The sequence below is a fragment of the Pan paniscus genome, chromosome 14 (assembly GCF_029289425.2).
Source record: "Pan paniscus chromosome 14, NHGRI_mPanPan1-v2.0_pri, whole genome shotgun sequence".
Classification (NCBI taxonomy): domain Eukaryota; kingdom Metazoa; phylum Chordata; class Mammalia; order Primates; family Hominidae; genus Pan; species Pan paniscus.
The window spans coordinates 72,805,281-72,831,678 of NC_073263.2; positions in this window are offsets into that span (position 1 = coordinate 72,805,281).

Consider the following 26,398-nt stretch of genomic DNA (forward strand, 5'->3'; position numbering starts at 1 on the left):
TGGATGTAATCCTCAAATCTGTTCTCATTCTGTGCTTGCTTTTGGTAGGTACTTGTTCACCTACTTCTCTCCTTGTTCTGCCTTTTAGGTTTCAATGCATGACATTGCTGTAACTGTTTCAACCTCAAATTTCCCCAATCTTGTAGTGCTTCACCTCACCTCTGGTGGTTTGGTGCCGCTCAAATGATCTTCTCCTCCATTTTATCCAACTTTTGGACATGTCTCATGCTAGCACATCTAAGAGGGGATATAAAACACTCTGTTGTTTTATTTTTTTAATGCCTTGATTTGCCAGCTATATTAGTTTGTTTTCACACTACTATAAAGAACTACCTGAGACTGGGTAATTTATGAAGAAAAGAGGTTTAGTTAACTCACAGTTCTACAGGCTTAAGAGGAAGCATGACTGGGAGGCCTCGGGAAACTTACAATCATGGCAGAAGGTGAAGGGGAAGCAAAGACCTTCTTTACATGGTGGCATGAGAGAGAGAGAGCCGGGAAATCCATGGTATTATTCAGTCAATGCCTACCACACAGTAACATGCAATATTATATTCATCACTGGAGATTAAGCCTTGAGTGGGCTATTGGAGACGTATTTCAGTAGGACCCTGCAAATAGTGCCCTTTCAAATATACTTAAAAACAACCACCTGCTTGTAGCTCTGCCAGTGCTGTTTGCCTGTCACAGGTTCATGCCTCTTACCAATTCTGTATGACTAGCATGCAACATTTATTATTGGTGCCAAATTCACACGTGGTGCACACGCAGTCTCCTCTAGGCCCCATTCTAAGAACACTGGCATGAGTCTGGTTGAGGTAAAATCAGTCATTTAGGTCAGCAAAGATCATGGGTTTGTTGTATAAATGTCTTAATGTGTATATGCAGTATTCACAAAAACAATACCATTTTTTTTCAGTTTGTATTTGAATGGGGTTCCTACTTACTTACTCACTGTTGTTTTGAGACTGCAACAAGAGGATCAAGGAATTCAAAACAGACAGAATTAGCCAGTGTAATGTGCAGTTGAAGATTACAATTTGGAAGAATACACATCAGTTGGCTGGAGCAGTGGCTGAGTATACCACAAAACTATGAGAGAAAAAGACCATGACACATGGATAAAATAATGGAGCTGCATCTCTGAGACTGAGTTTGCTGTGAGGTTTTATAATAGGCATATGATATCTGACTGCTGGAACAGATCTCTGTATCTGATGATGGACCAATTCAGAGCACCAGGGAAGTCCAGAAATAAATTTCGGGCTATGAAAACTGTGCACTTCATACATAATATCTTTCTAAGCATTTGGAGACACTGAAGAAGAAGTTTATCATATCTTAACTTTAATACCCATGACAGTCTCAATAGATCATTCTATACAGGACAACAATATGGAAAACTAAGAGACTAGCAGGAAGCAGAAAATGAGAAATCAGGTAAGGAAACTTTAACTTAGAACCAAATTAGGTCTTAAGTATCTATTTACCTAATTTAAGAAAAGAGTACATTTTTATCAAATTCACTCACTTTCTGGTTATGCGGTCTGTCACTGTGCAAAGGCACTGGACAACAGAGTGTAGGGGATGAAGTTCAGATATATTTCCTCACCAAGACTTGAAGCCCAGCCCGGAAGAATACATAAAGCATAGTGAAGTTTAGTAGTGGTATTTCCTTGGGTGTTCCCTCATATTCTGAATCCTAATGACCACTGATTATAGAATGCATAACTGAGCTGAAAACAGGTTGGACAGAGGAAGAAAATAAATATTACTATACTAAATATGTGTGTTAATTGTGAAAAAGAAAAGGTGTTTCTCTGAATTCGAGAAGTACAGAGTTATGTCAAATGGATGTCAAAAGATTTATTGTGAAGCCCTAGACAGGCACAGAACTAGGATTGGAGAGATGGTCTTTCCTCTGCCTTTTAAAGAAGTTCTACAGAATATTCCAGTACACATCAAACTTCAAAATCATTGAATTACAAGAAAATTGCTGTATAAATAATAGAGAAAACACAGAAATGCAACGTTTACTTCTGCATTTTTGTTTATAAGAAAATATGCTTCCAACCCAACATTTGTGGACCACCATGCATCTCGGCAGAATGATCAATTTTGTCTGCAAACCAAATCTTCAGTCTCTAAGTCAATGAATATGTATAAAGTGTTTGCTTCAATTTTGAAATACTGGCTAACACGAAGCCTCATATTGACTGTAACTGGAGTAGTTATATAATTTTAAAATGCCTTTCTCAAATTATAAACATCTTTAGTTGTAATTAGTTACAATCATTTATATGTTAAAATCTGCTAAGGCATTTCACCTTTTAATCCTCTTTTAAAAAAATGTAACAATAAATCTTTCTTTATCTAATATTCTTTTTAGGTTTATTTCTACACTTGACACTAATGTGTAATTTTCCCATTAATATATGTGGAAATAAAATTTCTGTGCATTAACGGATAGGAGAATAAAACTCTTCATATTATATTTTCATATATAGTATTGAGCTTTCTAAGGATATATTTGATCATGGCAGAAAGGTAGCCTGATAGGTAACGTTTTGATTGATAAGACATTGTGATTCATAATTGATATAATCTTAGATCTACCAGAGCAACAAAAGGTCACTTTGAAATTTGATGGGGCTAGAGCATGAAATAAGTTGGAAATAATATTGTATCATGTAAAAAAGGAAGATACTGACACAAATCTACTAATTCATATTAAATTAAAAATATCTTGGAAAGCATAGTAATTAACAGCTAGTTCTCAGAACTTGACATTCCACAGAAATGTCACTCCCCAGGGTATTACACAGGAATTAGAGTGTCCTTTCACTGTCAGACTGATAGATAATTCTGAAGAAGTAAAGGAGAAGAAATCTGATTCTTGGTAACATTTAAGATTCAAGTAGAAATTTATCACATTTATTTGTGTTTCTGACTTAGGAAAAATAATTACAAATCTTACTCCCTTTTATGTATCCATAAGATATTATGTCTTTATAAATATTTCTTTGCATTAAAATATCCAGATATAGGAGGATAGACAAAAATGTTTTTTTTAGCACTCTCAGGGGGATGGGGATAGGGGTTAGGTTAAAGTGATATATTTATTCTATTTGATCATAGAATTTCACCCTCTAAGAGAAAGCAGTTTCCCCATGAGTAACACCTATATTATTCTAATAAGCCGTCCATCTTTTTTCAATCTAAGACTACCTCTAATTGTGTATAGAGAGAAACAGCATCACTCACCGGACACCCCCAATCATCACTTCAAAAATTAACATATAGAATGAAAACTGGTTCTATTTCAATTAGGCATTAATACCTAAATTTCTTATTATTATGATCAGTGTTTATCATTCTCAATAATACTTTTTCTTGCACATTCATACTATTAGTGAAAAACTTGACTACACAGAAACAAAGCAAAACAAAACCTCCTGTCTCTGAAACAAACACACAGATAGGGAAGCTGTTGTTCTAAGACTTTATCCCCACTGAATCCACTGAACCTCAACACATGTTTACACTAGTTGTTGCCAAAACAAAGGCCTCATGTCAGAATGAACTCATAATCCTTCATCCCATAATATTTTGTGCATCTGTTGCATTGACCCAACCCTTCCACACTTACCCTCCTCTCACACTTTCCTGTTGTATCCCCTGAAGTCTTGATTTGTGGCCTTCAGACTTTTCTGCATTTTAATACACTCTCTGAACACTACCATGTCTTTAGTGGGAATAAGCCTTGCTTCCTTGTAGCCTTCTTAAATGGGAACTTTCTTCTTTGCGTTTAGTCTGAAAGCAATATTGGTGTCATCTCTTCTATTTGTTGTCCCCGACCATTAAGTCTTCTTTATTTTAATGAAAATTTGAGCTCCACTCTATCAGGCTTTTTCAGTTTCCACCTCCTCGCTGCTGTCATCTAGGGAATATGTAACTTACATCTTGCTCATTGAAGATAATGGTGATTTTCTCTCCATCACAGTTCTTGTCATCATTATGAAGGGCTTCCAAGGCCATGGTAAACACACATGGTTGAACTAATCTCTAAGTTCCCTGCCCTTATTCTCTCTAGGCACCTTCAGTTTCGTTTAACTTATTTACTCCTAAGGTCAATGCTGGATTCAGTCACCTTTATGATTCTTTAATACGGTCTATATTCTTTTTAAACAACCGGTTCCTATCCTTTTCCCCACCGAATCTCTTTGTAAGCTAAGAAACCTTCAGATGGCAACTTACTCATTTTCCCTCCAATAATCTACAATAATCCACCTGCAGTTGCACTGGGTTTCTGGGCTTTCCTTATTTTTTACCCCGACTGTAATTCCTTATTTTTTACCCCGAATGTAATAACTATCCCTCTGTCTAATAAAGGCAAGATCATTCATATTTGTTCTGGATTCCTGAACCTGCCATCTCTTTGAGGTACTTTATTCATCTTATCCTTTCACATTTCTGTATTTTTAACATCTCATTTTTATGAATTACTCCTACCAGCCCTTATATATCGTTTTGTATATCCCACATACAGCTGTTGCTACAGCTCTACCTATTCTATAAAATTCAACCAGTTCTTATCTATATAGTCCATCTTCTCTTCCTCATCTCTCATTCCTTCTTCAACAGACTCTTATTTTTATTTGATTTCTAACATATCACTATAACCTCCTGTGGCCAAAGTCCCTATAGACAATTTTATGCTATTTATTTGTTTGTTTATTTATTTATTTTGAGACAGAGTCTCACTATGTCACCCAGGCTGGAATGCAGTGGCACAACCTCGGTTCACCACAACCTCTGCCCCATTGCTCAAGCAATTCTTGTGCTTCAGCCTCCCGAGTAGCTGGGACTACAAGTGCATGCCACCATGCCCTGCAAATTTTTGTATTTTTAGTAGAGAGAGAGTTTCACCATGTTGGCCAGGCTGGTTTGGAACTCCTGGCCTCAAGATCTGCCAGCCTCGTCATCCCTAAATGCTGGGATTAGAGATATGAGCCACCACACCTGACAATGCTAAAATCTTTAGACAATATTTTTAATATCTTATTTGACCTGACCATTCAGCAACATTCTATATAATTAACATTCCATTTTTCTTGAAAATACTATTGACTCCCATGGCGCATTCAGGTAGTTTCTTTCTAATTCACTACTTGCCCTACCTTTACCAGTCTCTTTTATTATTTATTTTTATCTATGCATTGTCTTAGTATTACTATTATTTCAACAACCTCCTAGGTGAACTCATTGCTCCCCACATTTGAATATTAACTATAGACCAATAATTCCTAATATGTTATTCCCAGACAAAACTTCCCTTTTTAACTTTGAACTCAAATATATTGTCAACTGACTACTTGACACCTTTTTACATTCTCATGCATCTCAATTTATCATAGATAAAAATAAATTCTTGCTTTTTCCTTCGAAATTAGCTACTCCTCCATATATTTTTATAGTCTCAGAAAATAGCATTGTCATGTCTTATGGCATATAAAAAACCATGAGCTGTAATCTCAGCACTTTGGGAGGCCAAGGCAGGGGGATCACGAGGTCAGCAGTTCGAGACCAGCCTGACCAACATGGTGAAACCCTGTCTCTACCAAAAATACAAAAATTAACCAGGCATGGTGGCGCATGCTTGTAATCCCAGCTACTCAGGAGGCTTAGGGAGGAGAATTGCTTGAACCCGGGAGGTGGAGGTTGCAGTGGGCCGAGATCGTGCCACTGCACTCCAACCTGGGGGACACAGTGAGATTCTGTCTCAAAAAAAAAAAAAAAAGAGAGACAATTGAGACAATACTCATTCTTCCCAGTTCAACTTACCAAGCCCTAGAACTTTACTTTCAATATACAGTGCGTTATTCACTTTCTTTTATCCCCTTTACTATCGCTTTTAGCCAATCTGAAATTATTTATTTCTTAATTATCTTAAGAGCCTTTCAACTTTAATCCATATGTCTCTCTTGCTTCTTCTAATCCATGCATCTATTCTAATTAAACATAAGGTTATATCTATGTATACACACACCACATTATTTATACATGTAGAAAAGTAAAAATATAATTGCACCAACTTATGAATTTTCACACACTAAACATGGTCATGTAATGAGCAACGATATCACAAAGCAGAATATTACCAGTGCTTGGGAAGCACCATTTGCTCTAACTTTTAGTCACTACCATTCTTTCTGGCTTTTAACAACAGTTAATAGCTGTTAGTTAATAGTTCTGTCTTATATATTACCATATTTTATATATCTCAAAAATGTAGTTTCAACACCAAAGGCTTTTGATTTCTGAAGTATAAAACAAGGATATAACTTCCAGATTCTCTCTACAGTCACACATAATTGCCTAATGAGTTAGCTGTGTAAACCAGTAAGAGTGAAAAAGAAACAAAATTAAATCAAGAAGATATTTCAATATTTGAAAACCTTTCTTGGAATTGAGACTATACTTTAAGTCTCTTAGAACTTTATTTGCTTCTTGTTTTGTCATTTATTTATATTAAAGTCTTAAAGCAGAAAGTAAAAGTGAGTTTATTTCAGACTTACTATGGCATTAATATCAGTATCATTTTAACTTTATCTTACAAAAATGTTCCAGGTTTCTTTTTTAACTACAGTGACAATTAACAAAAAGCTATATATAAAATAGCTCTAAAAAGGACAATTTGAATAAAAGGCACTATCGAAACATTTCTGGGTCAGTGATAAGAGCAAAAATGTGGGCAAAGCCTACATAGAAAACTGATATGGGCCACTATACATTTCCTGTTCATTTCCTTACATCCTTATGCATTTATAGCTATTACTTAAAGTCTGTCTTCTATCACAATGGCTTAACACACACTCTAGTGTGGGATCAACTCAATCTATGCTTAAAACCTAAAGTATAGTATATTAGTTCATTCTCACACTGCCATAAGGACATACCTGAGACTGAGTAATTTATAAAGAAAAAGAGGTTTAATCAACTCACAGTTTCACATGGCTGGAGAGGCCTCACAATCATGGCAAAAGGCAAAGGAGCAGCAAAGGTACATCTTACATGGTGGCAGGCAAGAGAGTGTGTACAGGGGAACTGCCCTTTGTAAAACCATCAGATCTCATGAGACTTATTCACTATCATGAGAACAGCATGGGAAAAGCCTGCTCCCATGATTCAATTACCTCCCACTGGGTGTCTCCCATGACACATGGGGATTATGGGAGATACAATTCAAGATGTGATTTGGGTGGGGAAACAGCCAAACCATATCATATAGTATAAATATCTATTTACATAATTCGGGGGCCAATGAGAGATTTTAATTTATACCAAACTCATTCATTTTATGGTAAAATCACTTTATTAAGCCTTCACTAAAGAAATGGTTTTGCACTTTGGCACAGCAAGAGGGCACTGGACAAAAAGGAGTATCAGAGTTGAAATCCAGCTAGCACATCATTCACCAACTCAAACTCTAGGCTAAAATGTACTTACAAATTTGCCTGCCAAAAGGAGCAGCTGAAAAATTAAATGAAACAGGCAGTTTCAGTTTCTGCCTACTACAATGAAAACAGTGTGGATAATGGGTTTGTATCAGTTAAGTGCCTGTTGCTACAAAAGTCAAAACTTCATATAGAAAAATTAAAGAAACCAAATTCTCTACAGTATATTATTTCTAGTGTCCAAAATATATTTTTAAAGATTTAAATAAATGGGAAAATGTGATCCAAAGACAAAAAACAAAATGCAGTAAAGAGGAAATAACTCTGAGATGACTCAGATATTGGATTTTGTAGATAAAGATGTTAAATTATTATTAACAATATATCAAAACATAAAGGAAAATTTGACATAATAAATGAATGCACAGAAACCTAGTATAACATTGGAAATACTACCAATAAACAAAATAGGAATTCTGAACAAAAAGATGTCTGAAATGAAACATTAATTAATGGGTTTAACATAATAAAGAAAATGGGAACGGAAGGGCCAATGATTTAAAAGATAAAAGTCTTAGTTCAGGTTGCTATAACAATGTACCACCCAATGGGTAGCTGATAATCAATGGAAATGTATATTTCACTGTTCTGGAAAGTGAAAGCCAGGGAACCAGCGTGGTCTCATGGTTGGGTGAGAGCTCTTTTTCAGCTTGAAGACTGCTGAACTCTTATATCTTCACATGGTGGAAAAAGTGAGAGAGGATTCTTTCATAAGGGCACTAATCCCATAAGGAGGACTCCACCCTTATGACCTAATGACACACAAGAGCCTGACCTTTAATACCATCTCATTGAGGATTAAGATTTCAACATAAGCCCAGGTGTGGTGGCTCATACCTGTAATCACAGCACCTTTGAGAGGCTGAGGCAAGAAGATCACTTGAGGCCAGGAGTTTGAGACCAACCCAGTCAACATAGTGATACCCTGTCCCTACAAAATATATTTTTTTAATTAACTGGATGTGGTGGTGTGCACAGTAGTCCTAGATGCTCAAGAGACTGAGGTGGGATGATCACTTAAGCCCAAGAGTTCAAAGTTACAGTAAATTATGATTGTATCACTCACTCCAGCCTGGGTGACAGAGAGATACTCTGTCTCTATTAAAAAAATGTCAACATACAAATTTTTGGGAAACATAAACACTCAGTTCATAACAATACAGTAATGGAAATCATCTAATCTGAAATACATAGAGGAAAGATGTTTAGAAAAAAATGAACAGAGCTTCATGAGGGCAACATCAAGCAGCTTATAGTAGGTATGGAATCAAAATCACAGGAGAACAAGAGAGAGAAATGAGAATAAAAAAGATTGAAAAAATATAGCCAAAAGTACCTAAAATTTATTAAATTTTAAATTAATGGAGTCCAGTGAATACCAAGCACAGTAAGTATAAAGAGAACTATAACTAGCATATGCTACTAAAATTTATTGATATTTTTATTTTCATAGTTGGGGGAACAGGTGGTGTTTGGTTGCAGGCAAAATTCCTTGAAACCAATGATAACCAGGAATTCTTTAAAGAAGTGATTGATAAAAATAAGATATTATATAATGAGGAAAAACATATGCTGATAGCTGATATGGTAAATTAAGTAAATAGAGTTGGTTTTCAAACATTTTCCTAAAGAAATCTCCAGGAGTAAATGGTTGCATTTGTGAATTATAACAAATATTTGAGGAGAAATACCAATATGTATAAATATATATATATATTTATACAAAGCAAAAATCCTTAACAAAATATGAAATTTAATCCAGAAAAATAAAAAAGGATAATACTTGATGTCAAGTGGTCCAACAATGCAATATTGCATTCACCTTTGAAATTAAATCATATAAATCATCCCATTAATAAATCAGAAAACCCATATGATTATTTTAACAGATATGGAAAAAGCATTTTGATTAAATGTGTTTGTGATATAAACTCAGCAATTTAAGATTATAAAGAAACTTCATAAATCTGATAAAGTTCGTCTACATATTCTGGGGTAAATGTCATGCTTAATTATGCAATGTTGCATGTTTTTCCCCAAAACTACTTAAAAAATTCATAATTTTTACTCTGAACTTTCATTTCAACACTGTAATGAAGGATTTAGCCATTGCAATAGGTCAGGAGAAGGAAGTAAAAAGCATAAAGTTTAGAAAAGATGTCAAACTTTCTAACTGGAATAACCTGAGTTCTTACCTAGAAAATCCTAGGAAAGCTGTAAAAGAATTGTTAATAAAATAAGCAAATTTAGCAAAGTTTTAATACTCAAGGTAACAAAATCCAGTTGTATTCCTATATAGTACCATCAAAATATTCAAAAAAGCACAATTTTTAAAAAGTTTATTTACATTTGTATTCAAAAACGTGAAAAAATTAGAAACAAATTTAACAAAAGATATGCAAGTAATTAAAACTACAACACTTTGCTGCAAGTAATTAAAGTAAAACTAAATATATGTAAATATATACTCAGTTTATGAATTAAAAGGCTTTATGTTGTAAAAAATCAGTTCTCCACAGACTGATACATTGATTTCATTTTATCTCAACCACAATCAGACCAGACATTTTTGGAGAAATTGACCGGCTGATTCTAAAAATTATATGGAATTCAAAAAGTATACAATAGAGCAATGTTTAATGAAAGAATAAAGTTGAAATGTTATACTACCTGTTTTGTTAGGATGCTATAGTAATCAAGACAATATAATGTGGGAATTAAAATTAATGAGTAGAGCATTGAAATGATATTGACAGACCAAAAGTAGATTCATATTTGATTACTGACAAAAAAACCAAGGTCATCCCAAAGGGCAAGAAAAGTTTTTTCCGAAAGTGGGTCTGGAAAAATTGGAATATAGGGAAGGAGAAGGAGGAGAAAGAAAAGGAGGAGGAGGAAAAACCTTGATTCTTATTTCACACAGGACATAAACATTGATTTGAGATGGATTCAAGGCCTAACTTTGAAAGGAAAACAATAAAAGGCTGAAAGAAAATGTAAGAAAAAGAATTTTACTTTCTTGGGGCACTCTAATAATTTTTAGAAAAGAAACAGAACACAATGATCATTACTGAAAATTAAAAATTCAGCTTTATCCAAACTAAAGGCTTCTAACCACAACAGTTAAAAAATGGAAGCAACCCAAGTGTCCATCAGCAGATTTTATTCACAAACAAAATATGATATATACACACAATGGAATATTACTCAGCCATAAAAATGTGGTGCTGATACATGCTACTGGATGAAACTTGAAAACACTTTGCTAAGTGAAAGAAGTCAGAGACAAAAGGGCAACTATTTTGCATGTGACATTTATATTAAGTATCTAGAATAGGTTAAGTCTCTTTTTTTTAACCTTTAAATTCAGGGGTACACGTGCAGATTTATTATATGGGTAAACGTGTCATGGAGGTTTGTTGTACAGATTATTTGGTCACCGAGGTATTAAGCTTAGTATCCATTAGTTATTTTTCCCGATCCTTTCCCTTTTCCCACCCTCCAGCCTTCGATAGGCCCCCGTGTCTGTCGTTCTTCTCTATGTGCTCATGCGTTCTCATCATTTAGCTTATACTTTTAAGTGAGAACATGCAGTATTTGGTTTTCTGTTGCTGTGTTGGTTTGCTAAGGATAATGGCCTCCAGCTCCATCCACGTTCCTGCGAAGGACACGATCTCGTTCTTTTTTATGCCTGCATAGTTAGAATAGGTAAGTCTTCAGAGATTTAAAAAAAAAAAAAACAAAAAAAAAAAAACAGATGAATGGTCGCCAGTGGCTGAAGAGAAATGGGAATAGGTAATAACCGCTTAATAGGAAAAGGATTTTGTTGTTGTTGTTGTTTTAGGCTATAGGAATTAGATAAAAGTGGTCACCGTGCAACATTCTGAATGTACTGAATGCCACTGGATGCAAACGAATTGTCCATTTTAAATACGTAATTTTATTATGTAAGTTTCACCCCAGTTTCTTTTTAAATGGAAAAATATTTAAAGCTCTGCACACTAAAACAACATCATTCAGAAAATCAAGACAAAATTCATAGTCTGGGAAAAAAAATTTGCAAGATACGTATCTGACTAAGGATTCCTATTTTGGATATATAAAGAATTTCTATACTTAGAAATAAGAAGAGAGACGACCCACTTTTTAAAAAATCTGGCAAAAATAACTGCTTGTGCACTTCACAAAATAAAAAGCACAATAGCTAGTAATTGCATAAAAAGTAGTCAAATGATTAGCCATCAGTGAATTGCAAATTCTAATATCCATGAGTTACCACAACACACCAATCAGAATGGCTAAAATTAAAAGATTGTCAACACTAACGTTTGGCAAGAACATAGAGTAATACAAAATTTCATACTTTACTGATGGGAGTAAAGAATTACTAACACTATGTAAAATGTCTGGAAGTGCTTTTTTGAAAGGCAAATATGTATATACCCTATGATCCAACAACTTCACATCTAGGTCTCTAAGAAAAAAGTAATGCAACATACATTAGAAACAAAAGACTTGACCAAGAATGTTAACAGTAACTTTATTCCTAATGCTCCAGAACTAAGAAGAGCCCTGTTGCCACTCAAGAGGAGAGTGGATAATCAAATATTTGTATACGCATACAATGGAATATTATTTGTCAATAAAAATCACCAAACTTCTAATACACACAATATCTGGATGAATCTCCAAATGACTGATTATTCCAGGTAAAAGAAAGAAAAATATCTTTGCCTAAAATAATACATACTGTAGAATTTCTTATGTAAATTTCTAGAAAAGGAACAGCTAATCTACTGTGAAGAAAATTCATATTAGTGGATGCTTCTGTTGAGGTGGAACTAAACATCAACTGGGAAACTGCATGAGGAAACTTTCTGGAATGATGACAAAGATTTCTAGATTTCTAGATTTCAAAATCTAGATATTGAGTTACACAGGTTTATGCATTTGTCAAAACTTTGATCTCAGGAACTCATATTGCTAGTAAGGATGAAAATTGTCACAACTACTTTAAAATCTGTGCTTTATTCCAATATTGAAGAACTACGCATGCTGAGATGTCCTAATTAATTCCACTCTCAAATATGTAACCAGGATAAATACATCTTACAGGTTCTAGGATACATCTATAAGAATAGTTAAAGAAACAATTTCCAGTTAAAGACACTGGAAAAAACTTGAATGGCTATCAACAGAGGAATAAATAACTAAATTGAGGTACATATACAACAATGTAAAATGATCAGCTAGAGCTATATCCAATAATATTGATGAATCTTACAAACATAATTTCAAAAGGGAAAACAGGAAACAAGAAGTAATTAAATTGTGACTCTTTTTTTACAGATTCTGAAAATAAGCAAAAATTAAAACATATTATTTATAGATACATTTTAAAATGCAAAAAGCATTTTCTAAAAAAAGCCAAAAAAAATGTAGAAGCCAGCATGTGGGTGGGAGGAGATAGATTAAGACAAAAATAGAGATATGGGCAAGGCTACCAATCAGTAGGTAATGTCTTAATTTTTTACGTTCCTTCATATTTACTTAAATTGTTGTTTATGTATGTGTGTAAAATTTTAATCTATAAATCTTATTTTAAAGTGGAAAACCTTAGTAACATCTCTTATTATACACTTTTGTTACTTCTACAAATTTGTATTAACTTACTGCTTTATGGAAATTGAATGGGTGCAGGTCAGCATGTTTATTTTAAAGCACAGTAAATTAAAAGCAATAAATGGCTTGCATACACACACACACGCAGTCATTAGAATACACACACATATAAAATCAAATGATTAAAACAATGTCATAGAAACTATTAAAAAAATACTTAAATATATTAAAAAATCAAATAGTCTACTGTTCAGTGGTTTAATCTATGAGCCTTTTGCGAATGAGATGAAAGGTGGTTATAGTTGCTGTTTCAGCAAATTTGTTTTCTCAAGTTATACAGTAATCACCTTGTTCAAAGTTGGCTGATAATTTTTAACATGTCTTTTTTATGTTTCTGTATGGAAGCTCCTTTAATTCAGCTGGGTTACAAAACATATGTGTCAGATAAAGTATTTTAAAATGATAAATGGAAGAAATCCAATATACATTTGAGTGCTTGGTGTTTCTGACTCCAACACCAATGCCAACACTTCAAAGCGGGTGGGCTTGGGAGTCCTCCACTGTTGTTTTCTTCTCACAAAGAGAGGATCTGCAAATATAGTACTTTCATATCTACTAGTTTGGCAACTGGATTCTATTCTTGAACTGATGGCTGTTTGACATTCTATGATGAATGGTATGTGGTCAGCTATTTCAGATTTTTCCGTGACTAGAATTACATTTCTAATGTAAGGATGGGTTATTATTAGCTAAAGCTTTTATTTCCTGGGATTAGGTAAAATGAAAAGGGTTATTTCTGTTGATACACCCCATTTCACATTGCAATGCAACTATTCAACTGTAAAACGTACTTAGATTTCTATTTGAATGGTCAAGGAATGGCTGATTATGTGTTATTGCCCTTTAAAGGGCCAGTGTCACTAATAGTCAAAACAAAGTTATTCATTCAATAATTTCATGGTCTTAAGGGCTATTTAAATTTTCTTTCTGAAAATTTTTGTGCGAAAGTATGGAAAGACTTTAAGACATTTAGAAAATATTAAAACAGAAACACTATATTACCTTTAAATAATGTCAAATGAAGTTTTAGACTCATATCTAAAAATAATGCTTGCTTACAACAATGGCTAGATATATTTTTATTAATCAATTAGCAATCATCTATACTTAGTAATATTTATAACATTTGCTATTATTGGGCTTCACTACCTCATATTATATAGCATGTTGCTTTTCACTGTTTGAGAAAGGATACAGCTCATTTAGGGAACACCTGGAAATTTTTTCACGGGAATAAAAATGTAGCACTGTAGGGCCCGGCGCGGTGGCTCACGCCTGTAATCCCAGCACTTTTGGAGGCCGAGGCAGGCGGATCACGAGGTCAGGAGATCGAGACCATCCTGGCTAACACGGTGAAACCTCGTCTCTACTAAAAATACAAAAAATTAGCCGGGCGCTTTGGCGGGTGCCTGTAGTCCCAGCTACTCGGGAGGCTGAGGCAGGAGAATGGCGTGAACCTGGGAGGTGGAGCTTGCAGTGAGCCGAGATCGCGCCACTGCACTCTGGCCTGGGCGACAGAGCGAGACTCCATCTCAAAAAAAAAAAAAAAAAAAAAAGAAACAAAAGAAAATGTAGCATGTAGTTTATCAGGCAGGTTTTGTTTTGTTTTGTTCTGTTTTTAATGACAAGAAGAGTTACTCCTCTGTGGGTGAACAGAGTTTTGGTTCTATTGCTGCCATATTTAACACAGATAATTGAACCTGCATAATACCAATATTATTAAAGATTATCATATGCCTACTGTTGTAAATAGTACTTATAAGAAATGAAATGTGCATTTCTGAAAAAATAAGAAATGCTACAATTTCTTGTATTACAATAATATAGATATATAGAAATCACTACTAAATCTAGCACTTCTAGAGGAATTAGTTGTATTATTGAATTAAATGATAGCCTTGAAAAACACTTAGACAACAGGTTAAAATATTAAATGTTAAGAGTATCGTCATAGTCGTCTAAGTAGTTACTTTGAAGGTATGCCATGTTCTTATACTTGCAATTCAAGTACTATTTTTTAAAAGTTGGGAAAAGCATATTAATATAGTTAGTAATCTAATATCAAGAAATTATTGAACAATTCTAAATTTTCTAACAATGACAATAAAGAAAATTATTCAATAATAGCTAATCTGTATGTATAACAAATATAAAGTAAAGCTCACTTGCTGCATTACTTCTCATATTCAAAATCATTAAAAATTAAATCAGGAAATACACATTGATAATAAAGTTTAATATGATGATAAAATGCTAATTTTTAAACCTCATACAAAGTAAAGATTAGGAGAAAGTGAGAAACCCAAGACTTCATACACGTATGTAACATCAATGATTCTTTTTTAATGCCAACCTGCCCTCTGAAAAGGAGAGTTTGGCATAAACACAGGATGGAGAAGTCTTCTCAGAGGAGCAGTAACAATTATTTTTCTAATGTGCCTATCTAGTGCATTATGTTTTTCCTGCTCATGTGTACACCGGAACACATTCTACTTTCATGCAGCTATTTTGCAGATGTGCCCTTTTAGCCCATGTAGATAGAGGGAAAAAATCCCTTTTTAAGGAGTGCTCACACCCCAGTCACCTGAATCTTTCTAAGTGATGAGGAAACTGCTTTGTTTCCTTTCTCAATTTCTCCATATGAGAATTACCACCTCAGAAATCTGTGGAAGGTTTAGATCTTAGCTAATCCACGGCAGGCCAGTGAGTGCTGGTTTCCTCTTCCGAAAATATTTCTATTTTTTCCCCTCCCTCCTCAACCTTTCCTCTCTCTCTCTATCTTCTTTTTTAGTAAACATTTGTTGGCCCCAAATTTTAAATAATGAGCATTTTCACAATATGAATACTATGTTTCCTGTTTTTTTTTAAATGATATGCTAATTGGAGACCTCCATGTTACTTTGAATGAGAGGTTACATCTTTAATCCTGATCTTGTTCTTCTAATCTCTTCTTTAATTGAAACTGATAAAAAAAAAAAAAACCTACATAGAGGCAGAGGTGGATTGGGAAATGGAATTTCTCCTTTCTTTACATAGTGTTTACTTATTCATAGATTTGGTCAAATGGTCCACCAGTCAATAAGCATATATATACTCTGCTGTTTGAATCCTATTTGATAGCCCTAAGGGCTGATGGAGCTCCCACTTTCCTAAAATAATACTAAGAACACCATCTCACTTCCCTTAACAATGGCATAGAAACAAAGCTGGGTAATTCCTTTCTACATGCTTTTTCAGAACAAAGGTTAAGGTTTTCAGGAATGAAAAACAATTAGATGGGTGTTGAAGGTTGCAGATGGAGTGATTCTGCTTTTATGTCTGTCTTTTTTTTCTTACTTTTTAAATGAGAAGTTGTGAATATCCATAAATGGACATAGATTATGTGCTTAATGGGCCTTTTTCTTGCTGACTATACTCCCAGAGACAGTAGACCATTATCTATCACTTTGCCTCGAGTACTATATGAGAGGTTGTTCCCCCTATAATTATTGTCCATAACTTTATGGAATCAAAATAAAACAATCTAATAAATTAATTATTATAAATTAAAACACAATGCATTTTTTCAAACTATGTTCAATGTTGTTTTAGCTATTTTTATTACATATTATTCTTTTGAGGCTTACACTCTCCTCCTTACAGCTACTTTAGAAATGGAAGAGCAATTTAAATGCAAAATGCCTTTTTTTTTCAAAAAGGGTGTAAGTCTACAAATGCAACATTGTGCATGTGGATGAACATTTCATAAGAATGGATAATAAGTAACGAGGTGGATCTTTTTCTCCAATAAAATTACTTATGAAATTCTGTGGCAGGCACATTCTTCTATGATTAAATAATTCCCAACAGTTCTCCACCATTTTCTTTTTAAATTTACGCTTGGGTTTTATTTGCTAATGTTTTTACTCCAGATTTCATGAAGGTCAATATTCCTCTTATCTCTCCTACAATAATGTAAAATGTTTCTCTTGTCACTTTTTATTATTTACTTCAATAAATAATTAATTTGGAGGGTCATGATGTCCAAATATACTTTCTCTATTTTGAGAGATATATAAACATTGAATTTTAATATCCCTACCACAAAACAAATTTTTCATTTGAGATAACAATATTTTTAAATGCATATACACTATACCTAACACTTTGATATTTATTTATCTATAATTATACTCAAAAAGTTCATGGGGACATTCTTCACTTTTGAGGCATAGACTGAGCATGGGTATAGCAGTGTCCACTAGGGAGAGCTGCCTTACAGCACACCACAGCTATCAGCATTACCACATTTGATAATTCTCCATCACCAGTAACAGTAATGGAGAAAACAATAGTAGCTTTTCCAAAGCAGATGAATTTGATAGTAATATCTTCCCAAATCCAATATAATCATGTGATTTTATATGTGATTCGCAGGTAAATAGAACTGCATAAATCATCAATTTTACACTTTGCTACCATTTTAATATGAAATGAACCATGTTGCAAACCATTCTTACTCTCTAATTCATCACTTCTCCTTGGGTGAGTAAAAGTAGTTTTATGATAATATCTCTGATTATAAGAAAAAAAAACAAGTCACTACATGCACTACATTAAACATTGTAAAAAGTTGAGTTATTTAAGAAAAAAAAATATATACAAAGAAGAGATAACTTACCAGGACAAAGCACTGCTTTCAAACGTTAAAAAATCACTCATGGGAAAACAACTACAAAACTGATTAGTTTTAATTATGATGCAAGGTCAATAAACTTCATCACAATTTTTTAAAAGGAGAGTATATATTCAAAAGTTTGTAACATTATGTCATCCATATAATTAAGCACTTTTAATCACTGATGTTAAGGAAGAGAGAAAGTTTCTATTGGATTTTGTTTTTGTTTTAGGGTCATTTAAAGCACAGCTAATTTCACTTTAAAGGAGGAAGAAATAAGAAATCATTCAGATTGGCTAGCAAAAAAAACAAAAAACAAAAAACCTCTACCTAATATGCTTATTTATACCTAGCTGTTAAAACTATAAGTGCTTAAAAAGATACCTTCACTGATTGTATAATATTAAATCTTCTAAACTATAAGTGTTTTAAAAATCACACCAACTTGTGACTTGAAGCTACTTTTGCTGAATATATGTGTATTATCAACCTCAATTACACATGTCTGTTGATTTGTGTACGTCATTTACTAGTTCTTCTTTCCTTTTTCTTTACTTTTGTTGTATTTTGTTTGCACATCATTTAGCTTTGGTTCTAGACTAACAATTACTCTAGTTTGTAATTGAGTTTAAAGGAATATGTTATTAAATCGGGGAATTCCATAAATATTGGTTAAAAGTTATAAATAGGTTGTCTTTGGTATTTGTCAACATAGAGTTCTTTCAATTAAAATATTTCCTGGCTACCACAGCGTGGAAGCTGCGGAAATTGGCTCCACATCCAGCTGGCTGATTCAGTAAGAAATCAGCTGGCCTCAATTTAGATTTCTTTTCTTTTAAAGCAGTGCCAAATTGAGGATTAGTACATTGTGGAGAGGGAGGCGGGCAGCTCCACCCCTGATCGGCCATTCTTCATTCCCTAGAATGGGCTTGCCCTCCCAGCCCCAGCTGTGGCACTGAATTAATCTACACAGGGAGCTTCTCTATCTACACCATTTTCAACATGCTCTTCAAGGTCCTACACCACTTCTGACAAAAGTAAAATGTGGCTCTGGTGACTCTGGACTTGGGCACTTCACTAATGCCTTAAATATAAACATTCACACACACATTAAACACACACACAAGTATACAGGGGGTGGGTAGCGGTGTGGAGAGAGGAGAAGAGAGACAGTGCTTAAATTGAAAATTGTGGAGACAGTCAACAGTAAATACTGAATCTTAGAAAAAAAATGAATAAGAGAATAACAGACAGTAACAGCATTTATTCAGAAAACAGATCCATCTCAGGGAATTGGTGTGATTTTACTTCTCCAGAAATTGTCCTTCCAAACTAAGGGTGTGAGAATAATTTAGTTATCAACTAGAAAAGGGTAAGTGAGAAGGGACACTTACCCTTTTCATGACCTAACGCAAATATTTATTATTACCCTACCAGGGACCTCTTCTTCCATTCAAATCATCCAGGCTTACGTCTAGCACACCAACATTTTCATGTTCTGCCTTGTACCTTCTCGAAGCTCGTGGGCCAATTATGAACTAATCCTGCTTTCATACCAACAAAGAAGGTCATATATACACAACTTTATTGTAGGTTATTGTTCCTATAAACTGTGACCTTTTGTAAAGAATGCTCAGCCCTTATTTTAGAAGTACTACTGATGATATTATCTAAGAAAATTGTTCAGGGTTATGACCTCACTCAAACTGTGATCCAGCCAACCATATTTGTTTGAATTTAGTCTTGTTTTTTATAATCATCTATCTGACCATGAAAGGAATTTGCTTGTCTGCATTTTCATAAATATCTGCAAAAGATATTATATTTATCATGAATTTAAATATTTTTAAGACTAAAGAGAATACAAAAAGTATTTTAGCAGACAGTATGTTTTATTTACTTCAGCTAATTTTCCTGATAGCTTGGAGTTTACATTATATAATTTGGATAAGTAGAAAGAAAATACACATCTAAAGGAACTCTTCATCAGCTGTGCTATGAGGCTCTACAGAGATCATATTAGCAGAATTGACATCCTGACAAAAAACTTACCACAGCAAAGATATTAACACTGAGAAATGTGACCAATGTATTTCAGGCCCTGGTCATCTGTGCTTTTACCTATAAATAGATTTCATACATCTCCTTAATTTATTTTTTCTAACAACCACTGGTTCTTTAGCATGATCTAGGTCCAAGGTCAAAAGCTACTGCTCGCTACCAGTGCAGCTAAGTCCCTGAGAGTTATTTTACCTTTCGGGCTTTCCTTGTGATTTTTCACAAGTTTGTAATACTAGTCCATGAAGCTATCAAATCTTCATCTATAAAAATGTATTCTGAAGCAGATGAAAAAAACCCGAGACTGCTCTTTAAAATATCAGGTTCTGTGTATTGACTTAAAATAAAAATTACACGGAAAAACAAAAAGTGTGATGTTGGTGATATTGTTTAGGTCATATTGTGGGTTTCTGCTTATCATTTCTGGCTGAAATAGAAAACCTATATGAAAGAATTGACTTGTAAATGTAAATGTTAACCCAGTTTATACAAAAAGCATATTTGCGTGCCCTCTCTTCAGAGGTGAATTTTAAAATCCGTATTACTTTTGTGTTTTCAGAGAAAAACTAAAACAATAGCAAGAAAAAAAAAACAGGAAAATAAATGTATCTATGGATCAAAAAGCAATTTAGATTGCAATTGCTTCTGTAGAAATGAAATAGTTTTCGGTGCCAGATTAACAGTAGGAAAAAGTCATTTGGATCCTTGGCCACTATTGTGGTATAAGAATGCTATGGGATCCCGTAGGAAAACAAAGGGAAGTGCTTTTCATTTTTGGCCACAGTGCCTGAAAATATACAAGGAATAAGATGGAAAACAGGGTGACATCAATGGTCATAAAAATGTGACCTTCATCTTGATAGAATAAGACAAATAAAAGTTTTCCCTAGCACCTGGCATTTAAACATTAAAGGAAGTTGTAAGGACAACATAGTCTCTTACAATGGACCTAAGTGTTTTCAAATATTCATGATATTCATACTTTTGAAACACCAAAAGCATAGTATGCTACCTTAGGAAAAAATTAAAACCCTCAGAAGCTATTCTGAACATGTATTGTTTTTACCACATTGAATTGTGGTAAAAGCATTGAGTATGTTTTGGAGAAGTACCCTTCTTGCATAGGTTTCAGTCAAATCCAAGTGGCTACCCCCACCAGAGAGTGGGGCTCGATAAATCATTGACATTTCTCTGGCCAGGATGGAACTTCTACATGGGATTATAAAGCAGGACACCCTGGAAATGGTTTACTCTTAACTACTCCTCAGCTCCTTCTTCCATGAACTTGAGAATCCTATAGTGGCCCCGATTTCGCCTCTTTCGAAACCTTCCTCCTTTTCTTTTCCTTAGCTCATGCTCATAGCTTTCACATAAATTTTTGTTTTTATCAGTTATCCAAATTTAACTTCTAAAAACCAAAGAACCAGAAGTGACATGAAATGGTTAAATTTGTATGCATTGATAAAATTAGAGTGACAATTTCATTCAGAGATAGAATAATGTGTTTACTATAAATTGAATGTATTCATTCTATCAGAATGTAGCACTCCTTTCAGCACATTTTGAAAATAATAATAAAATAAGAAGACTAGTATGTCCTTTTTCTGTGATTCCACTTTTAATCAACACTTACCTACCAATGTTTTCCTGACTTCCCAGACTGTCAGAAAAGGGTTTCGCTGGAGAAATCAAGAACTGGTGGCTACTGAGGTCAGTTTCCTTTATCAGCACATGAGATAGCCTTTAGAGATTTTTTTTTTATTAGAAAGAGATTCCATTATAATTATTTCATTATATTTGAACCAAAAGAAAATATAAAATTTTGCTGGCTTTTGCCTGTGGAGACACAAAAGCCATGAAACACAAAAATATACATGTATGCATACATATGTACATACCATTTTTTAAACAAAATTTCTGTAAGTTTAGGATTGAGTCATTGGGAAGGGTCTGTAGAGCCTGTTAATTATGTGCAAAGTAAACGTTCACTCTTCCTTCTTTGGCGGTATACTTTTTTGAGAGAAGTAAGTAGCAATGTGCTCACCTGAAAGATTTTTATGTGACACACATCATTATATATAGGAGTGGCCATGTGACTAACTTCTTTCTCGTATAACATCAGTAGAATTTTTAGTTGGTGTTTCCAGGATCACTCCTCATCAAAGAATCTGACTCAATTGGCAGAAAGCTTTAGTCCATCTATTTCTTTTTTGTTTTAATCCTTCTTCTTCCCTGGGGACATGGATGTAACTGCTTGGGTTTAGCAGCCATCTTGCAACCACAGTTTGAGTATGAAAGCCAGGCTTCAAGCATGAGGGAGAAAAAAGACTGAAGGATCTCAGAATATTTATGAAGCTCATCCACAAGAGCCTCCGTATCAGTTCTAGATTGTCTACCTCTGGACTTATTTTATTAAAGAAAAAATAGAGCCCTATCTTGTTTCAGTCACTATTTTCCAGATCTTGTATTTACAGTTAAATTCAATTTCTAGGAGACAGAATTACCAATATGTTTTGTTCATTTTTAGTACTTTATAATTTAATTTCTGCTTAAATATCTTTGGTAATGCTATTGTTAAAAATTTCCTTGTTTTTAGATTTGTTTTTCATAGCAATTACTTTAGAGTTCTTGTTGAGTTGGATTTTACACCAGACACCACAGGCTCACATCCTAATAAATTTGACATGACATAACACACGTTTTAAAATATTCCAAATCTCAGTATCTTCTTTTGTAAACTGGAAAAAGTAATCATGATACCTACAGCAGAGTGTTCTTCTGAGAATAAAAAGTGCTTTGTACCATGTCTGACACAGTGAGTACTCAACAGATGATAGTTATAACAATAATTATGAAAATGATAGGACTATCCTACAATCAGCAGGAGATGAACCCTCAGCTTTTCAGAAATGGTTGTTAAATTGTATTTGTCCAAACATGCTCCAGGTTCTGGTCACTTTAACAATATTTACAATGTTTTAGACCTTTAAATGGGGATGATCAATGGCTAACCAGAAAAAATAAATTTAAATCAAATGATTTTGGTTTTCATAATGTTATACTCTAATGTGAAAGAGAACATAAATATAGACCATCAAAATCATAGAGATCAAGAATTGTGTCTCTTGCAGACTTCAATATACCTGTCTGTCCCATCTCTTAACCATATTTTATCTACAAAAATGAAGAATATTGTAATTTTCAAATCAAGCAATAGGAAATTATCATTTAGTTCTAAGAAAATACTTACGTATTTCCATGAGTTATATGCATAAATATTAATTCCTCTCAGCTATGTATTTTCTATTTCAGCTTTTGTCTTAAATTAACTCCTAATATACCCTGATACCTACATTTCAGTGGCAAATAAAACCTTTAAAAACAACTTTCAAGCCTTTTTTCAATGCCATTGAATTCTTTTAGATATTTCAATCCCTTGCTTTGATGGAACCAATGATATCTCTCTATTTTGGATATTATGGTTGTTCTCACAATTATGACCAGCATCACTTAATATCTTTTTGTGATAAGGTCTTTAGAAAACAAGATTTCCTAACTGAATTTCTGATAGCCACATATAGAGACTATGACTTCAGCACCTTTTCCTGTGTATCTATCACTTATATAAAATCAAGAATTTATTGATATTACTAGGGTGGCAAAGTATTGCTAGTTGTTTGATTAGAGAAATCTGTATATTTTATTGTATCTAGAATGATTTAGAGCGACCCTTTGAATACATTTTTCAGACCTCTGACCTGGGTAGCTAGTAAAATTAATTTTCTTAGTTAAACTATTGAGTTTCAAGTATTCCATTTGTCTTTTGCTTTAGGACTTTGTAAGAAAAGAGTACTACTAAGAAGTCCAATAGGAGCAGTGAAATACCTGCTCCACTTTTTAAACAGACATCTATAACAGAAGTTAAAGAAAAAATATCACCAACAGAGGATCAAACTCTGCAGTTTACTCACATGTGAACCTTGCTAAGGTGGAAGTATTCTAACAGTGCCTAAAGTAAACAAAAATTGAGATTGAGATAGGAAAATAAATGAAAATTTTCCTCTGGGGCAGGCTAAGGAAAAGAAGATTTAGTGCACAATATTACCGTGAGGTTTGTTTATTTAAATAGCTTATTATATTTGCATTTTGATGACTCTTATTTCTACACTCTGCTTTCCTAACACTTTTCTACAAATAAGAAAGTGTGTTTTTCTGCACCTCTACACTAATGATTCCTCACTCAGCAAGGCTTGCACTTATTAAAGCTTTTTATTGCCACTTTGCTTAAAGAGATGTTTGAACTCTAGCAGGTAGACAATTCCAGAGGGGAAATTCATTTGAAAGTATTCATAATGCAATACAGAGATTAAAAACTATTGCCATGAACTACATTTTTCTGGTCTCTGCAGATATATGAGATTTCTGCACTTTGACTTAAAAATATGAAGAAGATCCTCTCTTGGGTTCAAATATCTAACAGTCTAAGAAATTCTTTCTCATTCATCATTGTGTGAATACAGAAATTAAATTGGTATTAGTATATGACTCATTGAAGATATAACAACATAGGCTCATTATTTCTTTCTCAAGAAAGCATTTTGAGAAGAATCCATGGGAGCAGTACAAATCAATTCTATAATTTTCCAACACATGTTTTAAACCATCTTCGCTAATACTATTTTTCTGTAATTACTTTCTATTGAAAAGTTTGTTCTTTTTATTTTCAACTGTTCTTTTAATGAAACTTAGAGGAATAACAGAAATAACAGTGGACAGACTCACATTTTGCTGAATGTCTTCCTGTTAAAACATGTTTACCCTTCCCAGCCTAAATTGCCCACATAGAAACTTAGGGGAAAGACACTTAGTCTTCACAGAAAGAATGACAGCTGGCCAGGCGCGATGGCTTACGCCTGTAATCCCAGCACTTTGGGAGGCCGAGGTGGGTGGATTTCGAGGTCAGGAGTTCAAGGCCATCCTGACCAAGATGGTGAAACCCCGTTTCTACTAAAAACATGAAAATCAGCTGGGCATGGTGGCGGGCGCCTGTAATCCCAACTTCTCAGGAGGCTGAGGCAGAGAATTGCTTGAACCCAAGAGGTGGAATTTGAGGTGAGCTGAGATCGTGCCACTGCACTCCAGCCTGGGTGACAGAGCAAGACTCTGTCTCAAAAAAGAAAAAAAAAAAAAAAAAAGAAAGAAAGAAAGGAATAATGACAACTCTAAACTTTTAAGATAAGTCATGAGTGTTCCACATCCTTAGAATTATCTGGGCAGTAGGAGTCTTAAGCCTCAAAATTTCTTTCATGGCATGGCTTCTTTAGTTTTCAACATTCAACCAGAATTTTTTCTCATGCCTATTTAAATGATAAAATGTGCCAGCACTCTAAAATTAATTAAGCATGGTTGAAACACTGAAGGACTATAGAAAACACTAACTTGAGCACTAAGTAACAGAGTTACATTTGTAAAAATGTGAAGAATAAGGTACAGAGATAGAGTTTCTAGTTTGAGAGAAGATATGAAGAAAGTCCACCAGGGGATTTGAAGAAAGTCCACGTTTTCAGGATGAGTAGGGAGCAGACAAAGAGTATTCAGTGCAAGAATTTGCAGGAAGATATGGTTCAAATTGCATTGTTTGTTCAGGAGGTCATGAGCTGTTCTTTTTAGTAATGAGGTAAGTCACCAGGCAACAAGAAGGCATAATGGGAAAATGAGAGCAGTTTAGGAGCAGATTGTAAGATTTTCCATGTAACTTCTGCAAAGTTTCTGCATTTTAATTTGTTTAATTTTGTACCTTAATCAATGTACTTTATAGTTAAGACCAATTCGAGTGGAATTATAAAACCAATTTACTATTTTAAGAGGGAGATTCTGTTTCTTTTTGTTTTACCTAAGCATGCAATTGAATACTTTCCATTCAAATAGGCTGTCATCTGCTTCTTGCATTGTATCAAATATGGCAATTCTCCTCTGGGTTGGGAAGTTATTAATTCAGGAGATTCGAATGCCTGAAACTTTGGAAAAGTTGGAGTGATATTCAGCCTTTGGCTAAATATCTCAGATCCTTACAGGATTTTAAATATCAATCTTATATAAGTAGTTGTTCAAATTTATATCATACATGTAGAATTGGCTAGAAAGGACATATTAATACAACCTAACTTTTTTTTCTGAGTTGGCACACCAAATGGGTATCCAGATGCTTTGGATCTTTGAGTTCAAGACAACCCATTCATAATTTCTGCTATTTTAGTCCTTCCAGGGCCACGTAAGGAATGAGAGTTGTCTTTGCCTTACAGAGTAAAATATATTTACTGCTTTTACTTCCACTCTGCTTGCTTGTACTTCAGTCTCAGTGGATAATTTGCAGAAACCATAAAAGAAAAAAAGCTAAAATTTTTTTCTTTATCAAAGAGATACATTTTATTTCATCTCTATCCATGCCCACCTTCCATGTGGCCTTAAATCTGACTGATCTCAG